Source organism: Sceloporus undulatus, chromosome 9 (assembly GCF_019175285.1).
Source record: "Sceloporus undulatus isolate JIND9_A2432 ecotype Alabama chromosome 9, SceUnd_v1.1, whole genome shotgun sequence".
Lineage (NCBI taxonomy): Eukaryota > Metazoa > Chordata > Lepidosauria > Squamata > Phrynosomatidae > Sceloporus > Sceloporus undulatus.
Window position 1 is genome coordinate 16,986,330 of NC_056530.1, and position 12,823 is coordinate 16,999,152.

The following is a 12,823-nucleotide window of genomic DNA, read 5'->3' on the forward strand; positions in this document are numbered from 1 at the left end:
GATCTGGGCCCCACAACAGACTCCAACTCCCAGAATTCCATAGCAGTGAGCCAGACAAAGAGTTAAAACGGGACCAAACCGGTTTATTGCTCCAGTGTGGCTGCAGCCTGAGGGGACCCTGGGCCCTCCTCCTCCTCCTCCCTGGGGCCCTCCACTCACCCTCCGCCGGCGCCGCCTCGCTCAATGCGGGGCCTAAGTGGAGGGCGGCCCTGGAACCAGGAAGGAAGGAAAGGGCTCGAGTTGCCAAACGCCTCAGTCAGCAGGAGACCCCGAGGAGGAGGAGGAGGAAGAGGAAGAGGAAGGCCCGCCTGCTGCTGCTGCTGCTGCCATGAGGGACGCTGGCCTGGTTGCGCAAGGCTTCCCCCAAAACACAGGGCTTCCAGCTCGGGCCGAGGGCTTGCTGCTTCTCCTCCCCCTTCTCCTTTTCCTACTTTCCTCCTTCTCCTCCTCCTTCCCCTTTTCCTTCTTCTGTCTTTCCTCTTCTCCGCCTTCTATTTTCCTCCTCCTCCTTCTTCTCTTCCTCCTCCTCCTTCTTTTCCTTCTCCTTCTTCTCTTCCTCCTCCTCCTCCTTTTCCTCTTCTCCATCTTCTATTTTCCTCCTTCTCCTCTTCCTTCTCTTTTTCCTTCTCCTCCTCCCCCCTTCTTTCCTCCATTTCCTCCTTCACCTATTTCTCTTCCTCCTTCTCCTCCCCCTCCTTTTCCTCCTTTTCTTTCTTCTTCTCCTCCCCCTCCTTTCCTCTTTTTCCTCCTTCTCCTATTTCTCTTCCTCCTTCTCCTCCCCCGTCCTTTTCCTCCTTTTCATTCTTCTCCTCCTCTCCATTTCCTCCTCCTCCCTCTTCTCTTCCCCTCCTTTTCCTTCTTCTTCTTCTCTTCCTTTTTCTCCTTCATCTTCTCTCTCTCCTTAGAATCCTAGAGTTGGAAGAGACCCCAAGAAGAGCCATCCAGTCCAACCCCTTTATTCTGCCATGCAGGAACTCTCATTCAAAGCATCCCCATTGACAGATGGCCATCCAGCCTCTGCTTAAAGACCTCCAAGGAGGGAGACTCCACCAACTCTCAGCACTCTTCTCCTTCTACTTCCAACCACTCCCTCAGAACCAGCTGATAGATCTGTCTCTAATCTGAGGTTTAAACAGGATGGCCAGGCGTCCTCCTTTTCCAGGACATGCCCTACCTGTCAACCTTCTGTCCAGGAGGAATGCCCAAATGTCCTCCATTTGGAGTAGCACTAAAAACCATGCATTCACATCTATATAGGTGCTTTTAGCCTTTATGTTGTCCTGTCCAACATTTTTTTCCTCAAATGTCCTGCATTTTGTGGTGCCTCGTCCTCCACTGTGGTGAGACCCTCTAGTTAGCCTGGGTTTGAGCCCCTCAGGAATGGCACTAAAATAATAGAGCTGAGTCTGTATCTGCATTAGAGAAATAATCCAGTTTGACACCACTTTAAGTGCTATGGCTCCATCCTATCTGGAATTTGTAGTTTGCTGTCTTGCCAGAGCTCTCCGACAGAGAAGGCGAAATGTCTCACAGAACTACAACTCCCAAAGTACCATAGCATTGAGCCATGGTAGTTAAAGCAGTGTCAAACTGGATTATTTCTGCAGTGGGGAAGGAGCCCAAGGGAAGAAAAAGGGTGAATAAAATGAAAGGGGATCAGTAAGGAGAGAAAGCAGGGCTGCCTTATGGGTGCATTGGCAAAGTTGGCATTAGGGCCACCATAAATCAGAAACGACTTGAAGGCCCACTGCAGAAATTATGCAGTTCAGCACCACTTTAACTCCCTCCTATAAAATCCTGGGATTTGTAGTTTGGCCAGGCCCCAGCCCTATGGGGTAGGGAAGGCTCATTTCTCAATGTGAACCCCAAATCCTTAACAAGTGGAAATCTGAGCCAGTCTCCTTACTGACTGAGCCCTTTCCAAACTCTACTGAACTTCTGTCTCAACCATCAGAGTTACAAACTGCATTTTGAACCTTGGTTACGTTCCAGATTTGGCCTCATGTTTACAGTAGACTTGTTGAAATGAACAGGGCAAAAAAGTCACGACTAAATGAGATCCAGTGATTTCAGAAAACGATGGTGAGAGTGATTTTGATCCAGCTATCTCTATTTATTAATGGGCTTTGATTTGAAAATTAATACATTTTCAGAGCCAGTCCCAAAACTAGTAAATCGGGTTCCCATTCACTGTTATTTCTGTATTAATTCCTGTTTTCTTGCATATTGAACAAAGTTCCTCATGTGTTTAATGTTTTCTGTTTCATTCGAACCAAGTAAAGTTTTGTACAACATTGATGTAATATCCAAATTTATGCTTAATGTTTCAGGTCTGGAGCCTTCCTCTTTTTCTTGATCTCCTTTTTTTTCTTTAGTAGTGGCTTTTTTCTGGGATTGCCATTTGTCCCAGAAAACCTGGGATCGTGAATCGGTTTGAATCGGCCTTAACAACAACGGTTCCCACTTAATCCAAATCACTGAAGCGATTCCGAAAGGAGGATCATGTGCTAGACAGATTTAACCCACATCTTTTCAACGCTATTTTTTCCAATTGTGACAAATTTTCCTTTTTCCTTATATTGGGCCCGAACAGACGGGCCAAAATAAAGCTGCTTCGGGTCACTTTGCAGGTATGCTATTTAGATTATGCATGCATCCGAAGAGACTGGAAGCTGCGCCAAAACCACACTCCAGTCCTAAGGACTGGAGCTCAGCTTTGGCGCAGCTTCTGGCCTCTTATGTTGTGTGTTTCATTTAAACAGCATACCTCTAAAGTGAACTGAAGCAGCTTTATTTTGGCCTGTCTGTTTGGGCCCATTATGAGTACAATGTCTGTTAAGACAAACAGTGTTGTAATGGAACCAGGATTTGCAGGGCAGGAGTGACATGAGTTTTTTTTTTGGGGGGGGGGGGGGAGATGGCACAATCTGCCATCCCATTCCCAAACCACATTGTTCTCCCTGAGCTTAGTTCCACATCTGCCAGGAACTAGAGAAAGAAATGAATTTCCCTGGATACAATATATTGTTATCCTTGATACTAAGCAGAATGTTTTGAAATCTCTTGGCAAATATTAAGTTGTCCACAAAACAGCTGCATTTGGTAAAGAAGGAAATTCTTAAAACTGGTTTGTCAAACATGGATCAACACAGCTGCCTGAGTGTTTGGACTCTCCGTGGGAGAATGGCTATGAGAACTGTCATTATGAATGCCTGGACATTAGTATTTATTGCTACACGACAGAAAGTAAGAAACAGCCAAGTGTCTTCGTCACACTCTCTGGACATAAAAGGGAGAGTATCTGTCCATAAAATATTTCCAAACTGGCTTACTGAAGAGAGCCTTGCTCACATGCAAAGGTTGAAAAAAAAAGAAGGAAACACACACAATTCAGCTCCATACAGTGCCCCATTTAGGACTTAATAATGCTTCAGCTGAAAATTGAGATCATCTTTGGAAAAGAAGCCAGCTTGCAACCTTTTTGATAGTGTATCCATACCATAACTATTTGTAATGAGGAACTGCCACTTCCTGGAAGCTGAGAGAAATGCAGCTTGAAAAAATGAGAAGATGGAGCTTAAGTGTATCTTAAAACACTCAAATCCTATGTGCATCTTCTATTTTCTTCTATGCCAAGGATACATCAACCCTGCAATCCAATATGAAATTATGTGGAATTAAATACCAACAAACTTTGTCAGTGTTCTGAATAATAATGTATAGGATATTGTTAATGTAGGCCCTATACAGACCGGCCCAAAAGGCCAGCCTATGGGCAGAGTCAGGATGCAGCATCCCGATGACGCACACCCTGATTCTGTGCCCAGGGTGCTGTTACTGCATGCCGCTCCAGATGGCTTGCGGTATCATGGCGTGCTTCTGGCGCTGCATCCAGATTATGCAGCACCAAGGGGCACCATAAAGCCGCATCTAAGCAACTATGGCACCCTTTGACGGGCACAAAAAGGGCCATCATCGCTTGCCCCCAGCTTCTCAACAACCTGCCCTATAGATCAGGAGAAGAAGACATTTAGCCCTCCAGATGTTTGGACTTCAGCTCCCAAAGCATGGGAGTCGGCACAGTCATGGAAATAACACACACCAACATCTATCCACCAGATTTGGAGATATGCTCAAAACTCTAATTCAAAAAGAAAAGCAATTACTACTTGAGTTATAATATTGTTAATAATAATAATAATAATAATGCACACACCAATGATAGTTACTTATGTCTGCCATCCCCAGTGATAGATTCACTTTAGGGTCACCATAAGTCAGAACTGACTTGAAGGCACACAACAACAACAAACGACAACATCATCAGTAACAAAGACCTTCATATTGAATTTCTTTAATTTTCAAATCTCTAAATTGATAATTCATTTCTTAAAGCAATTGTGAACAGTCAGAAACATAAAGTTTACAGAGAAAAGTATACAAATTGCTGGGAGAGTTGGAAGCCCATTCTTAGGTGTTGAAAACATAGTAAGACACAGGAAAACATTTTGGCCTAAATCCCATTCCTAGCCCTTGCTAAAATAAATCCGCTGAATCAGCTGCCGAATGGCAAATCCACACCTATGTAAATCTAATTGATTTAATGGGTCTACTTACTTAGGATTAGCAACTGGATCTGAATCAAAATCAAGAACTTTTAAACACCAGAAAGATATGTTTATAATGTGCCTAATACATTACAGTGGAAACTCCACATTTGCTGGGGTTGGGGGCACAGGACCCCCGTGAAAGTGGAAGAACTGCAAATAAATATCCAAAGTTGCCTCAAAAGATCCATTCTACATTATCAACATCTCTCCACATTTATTCAAGTATTAGCTAAGAGAACACTTTGGTTTATAGATACATATTTAATCATCTTGCCCTTGGTGTTCCAGTACGAGACAGAAGTTCAGAAGAGTTGGGTTGAAGGAAGTTGGGTTCAGAGAGCCTCAGGATCCTTGAAATCAGTGGTCTGACTAGTAGCGTTGTTGGGGGTCATGTTCTGATAAACCACCACAACCTGAAAAAAGGAGGAAGTCAGGAATGCAATCATCCCTTGAGGCATTAATTCTGCTCATCAGTATCTAAATTACAAGCTTTAGTAGTTATGATGTTCAAGACATTCCCCTCATGGTCAACTACATTGTTCTACAGCACCATTTTAGATTTCCCATCCTTTGTGCCAGTTGATGGTGCAAGAGACAAAGGAGTGATTCCAAAGCACAGGACATAACAAAAATGCCACAATTGCTAAGCTGTTAAGCAGACATTGAACATCTTTCATCAGTGAAAAAACTCAGTTATTCTCGATTGTTGAGGAACAATCAAGGCCCTACAGCAGCCTTCTCCAATACGATGTCAACCCAATCTATCAGACTACAACTTCCATCACTGGCAATGCAGTCACCAATCATACTAGCTGGCTGATTGTGGGAAATCTAGTTTATCAAGTGGAGAAGATGTTTTGCTGGTGAAGGGTATCCTAGAGGGTAGAGTTCACCACCACTCCATCCACTGGGTTAGTTCTTTGTATTACTATAGGCAGCAAAAATGTGAACAACCTGAGAGGTCTAGAATGGCACCAGAATACGTCATTCTCTGAATACAGTTGGCCCTCCGTTTTTGTGGAGGATCCGTTCCCCCTCACACTGTGAAAATGGAGGTTCGTGCTTATTCATGCCCCATTGGCTTGAATGGAATGTGCCCCCATGTGCATGGCAAGGGCGCATGCACTACTGCAAATAGCAGAGCTCACCCCTCCGCATATATTTAAGGGTGCAGATCTGAGATCCATGCATTAGGAGGGATGACAGTACAAACAAATATTGTCTGAAATCCAGTATGGCAGAGCATGGCACAGAAGGTTCTGCAGGGGGAAACTATATTAGGCCTCTCCTCTCAACCCTTCTGATTCAACATTAAGCCACAGCATGCATGCACCTGCACAAACACACAAACATACACATACACATGCGTGCAAACACAGCAATTGAATGACTGGTGGAATGCAGAGATGTATCCAGCATAGGGATATCTCCCTATAGCCAGAAGCAGGCTGAAGACACCATCCACTGAGAACTGCAGGAGTCCTCAAAGAGTTGGATTATGTAATCATTCTGCATCTTTTGGGCTAGATTTCTATTGCGGTTGGCAATGGGAACTTGGCAGTGAAAGGCTAGAAGTAAACATGTCAAATCTCTTTATGCAGAGGTCCAACCTTGATGTGTATGATGATGGTGATGATGATAATGAAGATGATGAAGAATTTTATTGATATCCTGCCTTTTTCCCAAGACTGGGACTCAAGACAGCATACACATTTAATAGATTATAATTAAAATATACAAAAAGTCAACATTAAAACCAAGTTAAGTTATTAATATCAAAATCAAATTTTAATTATATTAAAGCACACACTTTAAAAAAGTAACAGTTAACAATTCTCTTGTCTACTGTACCTCATCTACTATACCTTGAAGGTGGTAAGCTTGAGAGAAGGGCCTCTCCTGCAGCTCTCAGATCTGGGCAGGCTCATATGGGGAACCTAGACCTAACCATGCCTAGATCTTACCATGCAAGGCTTTATAGGACATAACCATTTTGACTTGTAACAAACTCCTTACTATGGTGCAACAGAGCAGGCCCTGTTTCTGGTTCTCTTTGGCTACTTTGACTACCGAACTCCACTCTGTTTTAAACGTTACCGTTTCAGAATAGGCATCCCGGCACACAGTCTTGCACCCAAAGGCAGCAGTAGAGATGGCAATGCAGAACTCTAGGACAGTGAAAACCAGGAAAACAGCTAGCATTCCATCTATGATATCCTGCCAATAAAACATATGTGCCAGCAAAGGGACTCATTCTTCAGTGCCAAATATAAAGACAGATTCTGATTCAACACTCAAGTAGCTATACATAGCAACAATAGCAAGTTTTTTAGATTGGAAGCCTGAGGGGAGGGAACCGTCCAACTAAAAAGATTGTATGTACAGCGCTGTGTAAATTTAAAGCGCTTTATAAATAAAGGATAATAATAATAATAATAATAATAATAATAATAATAATAATAATAATAATAGCAGGTATATTTTTATACCACTTATCAATGCACTTAAGCAGTCCCCAGTTGACAATGTGTAAGTAATTGCCCCAAACAAGCTGGGAACTCATTTTAGTGACCTCGGAAGGATCATAGAATCATAGAATCATAGAGTTGGGAGAGACCACAGGCGCATCCAGTCCAACCCCCTGCCATGCAGGAAATCACAATCAAAGCATCCCCGACAGATGGCCATCCAGCCTCTGCTTAAAGACCTCCAAAGAAGGAGACTCTATCACCCTCCGAGGGAGTGTGTTCCACTGTCGAACAGCCCTTACTGTCAGGAAGTTCCTCCTAATGTTGAGGTGGAATCTCTTTTCCTGGAGCTTGCATCCAATGTTCCGGGTCCTGTTCTCTGGAGCAGCAGAAAACAATCTTGCTCCCTCCTCAATATGACTTCCTTTCAAATATTTAAACAGGGCTATCATATCACCTTTTAACCTTCTCTTCTCCAGGCTAAACATCCCCACCTCCCTAAGTCGTTCTTCATAGGATATGGTTTCCAGACCCTTCACCATTTTAGTCGCCCTCCTTTGGACACACTCCAGTTTCTCAATGTCCTTTCTGAATTGTGGCGCCCAGAACTGGACACAATATTCCAGGTGGGGCCTGACCAAAGCAGAATACAGTGGCACTATTACTTCTCTTGATCTAGACACTATATGTCAGGCTGAGTCAACCCTGAGCCCCTGGTTGGTTTTGAACTCACAATCTTGTAGTCTAAGAACTCTCTGGCTTTCCCTAAACTGCAAATCCCAGAACACTGTATAAGTGAGCAATGTGACAACAGTGCAATGCGACAGCTAAAAGGGCAAATGCAATTTTAGGCTGCATCAATACAAGTATAGTGTCTAGATCAAGGGAAGGAATAGTGCCAATCTATTCTGCTCTGGTCAGGCCCCACCTGGAATATTGTGTCCAGTTCTGAGCACCTTAATTGAAAAAGGATGTTGAGAAACTGGAGCATGTCCAAAGGAGGGTGACCAAAATGGTGAAGGTCCTGGAAACCATGCCCAATGAGGAACGACTTGGGGAGCTGGGGATGTTTAGTCTGGAGAAGAGAAGGTTAAGAGGCGATACGATAGCCCTTTTTAAATATTTGAAGGAATGTCATATTGCGGAGAGGGCAAGCTTGTTTTCTGCTGCTCCAGAGAACAGGACCTGGAACAATGGATGCAAACTCCAGGAAGAGATTCCACGTTAACATTAGGAGGAACTTCCTGACAGGGCTGTTCGATAGTGGAACACACTCCTTCCTCGGAGTGTAGTGGAGTCTCCTTCCTTAGAGGTCTTTAAACAGAGGCTGGATGGCCATCTGTCAGGGATGCTTTGATTGAGATTTCTTGCATGGCAGAAGGAGGTTGGATTGGATGGTCCTTGCCATCTCTTCCAACTCTATGATTCTGTGAGTGTAGTGCAGTAATTCATGGCATTCATACAGGATGGTGAACCCTGGAGAACAGCTAGGGCTGCAAATGTTTATCTCATGACAATGAAGCAGTAGCCCAACAAAGGGAATTATCCCCATCAAACACACACACACACACACACACACACACACCCTCTCGAAATTTCAGGACTAAACAGAACAACTTGATTGGCAACCCACAGGACTTTTTAGGCATTGAGAGGAAACAAAACACAAGAGACCTAACTGCAGTGTCCATTGGACAAGCAACCCAAGACTTTTCCTGAGGGATATGTACTTACGTCATGATAACTTCATAGCAATACGCCGCTTATGTCTTTCATCATACGCTCACATCATATATGATATGCCACCGCCGAAGGGAAAATGACGCGGAATGCAGAGGAGTATGATCTCAATGCCAGCGGGACAGCCTCACACATTCATTCCCAGCATGCCTTGACCTAATGGTGACAGACAATATAATGTTATTTCTTTAAGCACTATCAGTGCCCAGATGCAGACATGATATGATATATTTGCCTGTTATCTTCCGTGCTGCTGGACCTCCTAGAACTAAAATCCACTGTGCTTTTCTGCAGATGTCTCTTGACAAAAAAAGAGATCCTGCAAAGCATCATACTGACAAAGGGGAACACAGCCCCCACACACTGATGGAGAATGAGATATAGGATCAGGATGGTTGTCTTCAATGTGACCAAAACTACTCATATGGGCAATACTGGCTGGAACTTTCACCTCTGAAGTCCAATATCTGGACTACCAAAGATTGAGAACCACTGCTGCGCCCAATTGGCTCCACTCAGTCATGTCAAAAAGGTCAATTACCAATGACATCTTCGGATTCCTGGCAGCTGCCACTGATACAGATCCTGAAATTATACTACAAGAGATAAAGAGAAAGACAGAAATGGCAATGAACAAAGGTTCAGGTCTTGCATCCTCCAATTTTCTCTACTAGATCTTAATCAGAGTAATATAGGCTAAGGCACCACGACATTCTCAAGTCATGGCATGAGGATGCTATGTATTCCAATGGACAATTTCCAAACAATCAAGAGATTATCTATGGCAAGTCTTCATACTATGATGCAGCACCTGGATCAGTGCACAAATGTTGCCTTTCATCCCAATGCAATAAATCATGACCCTGGAAGGTGCTGCATAGACAGGAGCTCTTGAGAACAGGACCAGGGGAGCATTAGTTTAGCAATGCAGTTCTAAATGAACTGTGTAACATATGTTTCAATGATAAATGAAGATTTACCAAGACCAGTCCAGTATGGTGTCTTCATCACAAGGAACTCAATGTAGTATTATCTGTGATGCACAACACAACCCCAAAAGCTATCCAATGATTCCTGTGAGTATCTGGGTGATCTGAGAAGATAAATGGAACAAGTTGGATTTGGCTGAACAAAATAGCCACGAAGATCATCAGTAATTTAAATACAGATTAGCCGAAAATAAATTAGCAGGGTCTATAGCTGCTGGTTTTGCTTCATTTCTAGTGCCTTTGGTCCAGTGAACTCACATGGCCTTCTACATTATTCTCACAGTCTCCCTATAAGCCAGGTCATGCTGAGAGATGAGCCAGTCGTAAGGTCATTCCATGAGCTTTATAGTTTAGTGGGAATAGAAACTCAGACCTTCCAAATCTCAGTCCCTTATTCTGAACACACTTCGCAACAGTAATATTCCCCTCCTCTGGTATAGGTGCATACAGGTTGAGAGGCCAAAACTAAGCCTAACCAGAAAGTATTATTGCCTTTAACATGCTTTCCCTACCTATGCCACAGCATGGGGGGATCGTGCACATGGAGGGGGTTTTCTCCTCACTATAACTTCAGTGCAAAGGATACACATAGAACTGTATGACCGGAAGTCAGTGCATCCTTTTCTTAGCGCACACACAAAACTCCCATACTGTGCATTGCATAGGGAAGGAGTAGTTTTGGGCAAACTGTCTGCAAAATCAGTTATTTTTTTGATTTATGTTATTAATTATCTTATTAAGGAACTCTCAGCTGCCCGAAAATACTCTGAAAACAAACTGTCCCTAGAATAATATTTTTTCCCCATATGGCTACTCACCCCAAGGGCAAATGGTTCTCTCCCAAGTAGAACTTCTTCAATGGTCGTGGCAAGGGAAGTTTTGTGTCATCACTTGAGGAAGACCTTGACGGCTGGGGCAAGACTGGCATTGAATCCATGCTTGGATTGGTCCTAGGCTTCTTATGGCTTAGGGACCAGCAATGAGTAGCACGGGGTTAAGGTACAGGAGAAGCTGGACTTCTTTCTGGTTACCTGATGGACTACTTGCTCCCTGTTGCTGCTGCTGTGTTGTTATTTTCTTAAATCCAATTTCCCAACATAGGGACTTAAAGCAGCTATCAGAAAATTTGAAAATTTAAAAACAATTTAATTTTAAATTTTTAAAAAAATACAATTTATAAGAATACTTACAAGTATTCTTTTCAAGAGAAAAGTTAAACTGCAGTCTCTCTATGCTTCTTTTTCTGCTCCTGAATGGACAGAGATTACTCCACAATCTCTTATATGTGATGTTTCTAACAGATGTGTCGCTAACCCCAGTGAATGTGGAGGGACAAGTGCATTGAAATTACTAATATCCAAGAATAGGAAGATGGCAGGAAACAGTATTCCCTCTTTTCCTAATACCTCCCCCTCATCTTCGAGGAAATGGCCATTTCTTACTCATCTGCTTCACATACAGCAGCCCATACACTGTACAGAAAATGTGGTTGCCATGCAAAACTTCTCCTCTCTCCTCTCACCCCCACTTAGGCAAAATGTGTCCAGCTCTACATCAGAATGAACTCTATAGCCTTTGGGGAGGAACCATGTCAGATCAAGGCAGGAGCTAATTCAGCCACACTTTAGGGCAGTGAGGGCGAACTATGGGCACGCGTGCCAGAGGTGGCACTCAGAGCCCTCTCTGTGGGCACATGTGTCGTCGTCCCAGCATAGAGTTTGCCAGAGTTTGTTACTAGAAAGCCAGAGGGACATGGCACTTTGCAGTACATAAAGTGGGGTTTGGGTTGCAGTTTGGGCACTCGGCCCTAAAGGTTCACCATCACTGCTTTAGGGCCTCGGTTTACAACAGCCACTCAATGCAAATATAGGAAATGGTCGAAGTATTACATTTACTTTTTTGGTAACTGTATTGGGCTTCTCTAACATGACATATATAAGGGCCTCCATGTGTCTTAGCATGAGTGCAAAAGTGATTTTGAGCAGAGTAGAGAACATACTTCCTTTTGGGGCTAACCGAAAAGCAAAGAGTGGTCAGATCCTTGACTTGATTTTTTGAAGGCTGCATCCACACTGGAGAAATAACCCGGTTTGGCACTGCTTTAACTCTTTCTGGCTCAAGGCTGTGGAATCTGGAGCTGGAGTTTGTTGTGGGGCCTGGAACAGAGCCAACCATGAACAACATACAAAAAATACATATAAACAATATAAACAACAAATCAACAACCAATCACATACTATAAAGAAATCATCAGAGCGACTATACGAAGTTATCCAAACATTCCAGTAGATTAAATGATACCCTTTTATCTTACTTTGCTCAATCCAAAATTAGAAAGGAACTTTCATTGGATTATATGTTTGCGTTATTTCTCTTTGGTGCCAACGCATCTGAGAAACAAACCGCGGATTTTAAACCTGTTTCTGGATCCTGTTCTCGGGAGCAGAGAAAACAAGCTTGCTCCTGCTCAGTAGACACCCTTCAAATGGTTCAGATACTGCTGACATCCTCACCCCCCAGTGGCATATAGAGCTCTGTCCTGGCTTCCCACTCCACCAAATGCACCTGAGGAAGCACTGAGTCCAGGAAAGCTCAGGCTGCCAACTTCTTTCTGAGTTACTCTCACTTTCCTCTACTTTAGTTACTCTTTAGTTGCACCTGTTCAGAGGTGCTGCAAGAGCTTTCACGTACTGCCACCCTCCTTGTTCTTCTCACCCATTCTTTCCATTCTATTGACAGATTTCCTTCTCTCCCTCCCCCCTGCTCTTCTCCTTCTCTTCACTTTCTCCTCTCCTGACTTCTCTGCTTCCTCTTTCCTTCCTATGGCAAAGCCCCCCTCCAGTCCAAGGACCCCCTCTCCTCCTCCTCCTCCTTCTCCTCCTCCTCCTCCACTCACCCTCCGCCGGGCGCTGCCTGCTTCAAGTGAGGGCCCTGGAGGGCGTCCTGGGCGAGAGCAGGGTCCGCAAAGGGCTCTTCTTGCAAAAGGCCTCCGGAGAAAGAGAAACAGAGGCGCCGC

General features: G+C 43.8%; 1 protein-coding gene and 1 long non-coding RNA gene across 3 annotated transcripts in view; both read right to left on the reverse strand.

The window, feature by feature from the left end:
- LOC121915864 (membrane-spanning 4-domains subfamily A member 4A-like) overlaps window positions 1–486 on the reverse strand; it is an 11,049-nt gene extending 10,563 nt beyond the window's left edge. The window contains exon 1 of one of the 2 annotated variants that reach the window (XM_042440449.1): window positions 160–486. The gene's annotated coding sequence lies outside the window, so the exon portion shown is untranslated. The remainder of the gene's footprint in view (window positions 1–159) is intronic. The other variant, XM_042440448.1, reaches the window with a different exon arrangement.
- Window positions 487–4,323: 3,837 nt separating this feature from the next.
- LOC121915674 lies at window positions 4,324–7,224 on the reverse strand. Its single transcript, XR_006100734.1, has 2 exons — window positions 6,708–7,224; window positions 4,324–5,023 (listed from the first exon to the last, which is right to left on the reverse strand). It is a non-coding gene; the product is annotated as an uncharacterized LOC121915674 (long non-coding RNA).
- Window positions 7,225–12,823: the final 5,599 nt, after the last annotated feature.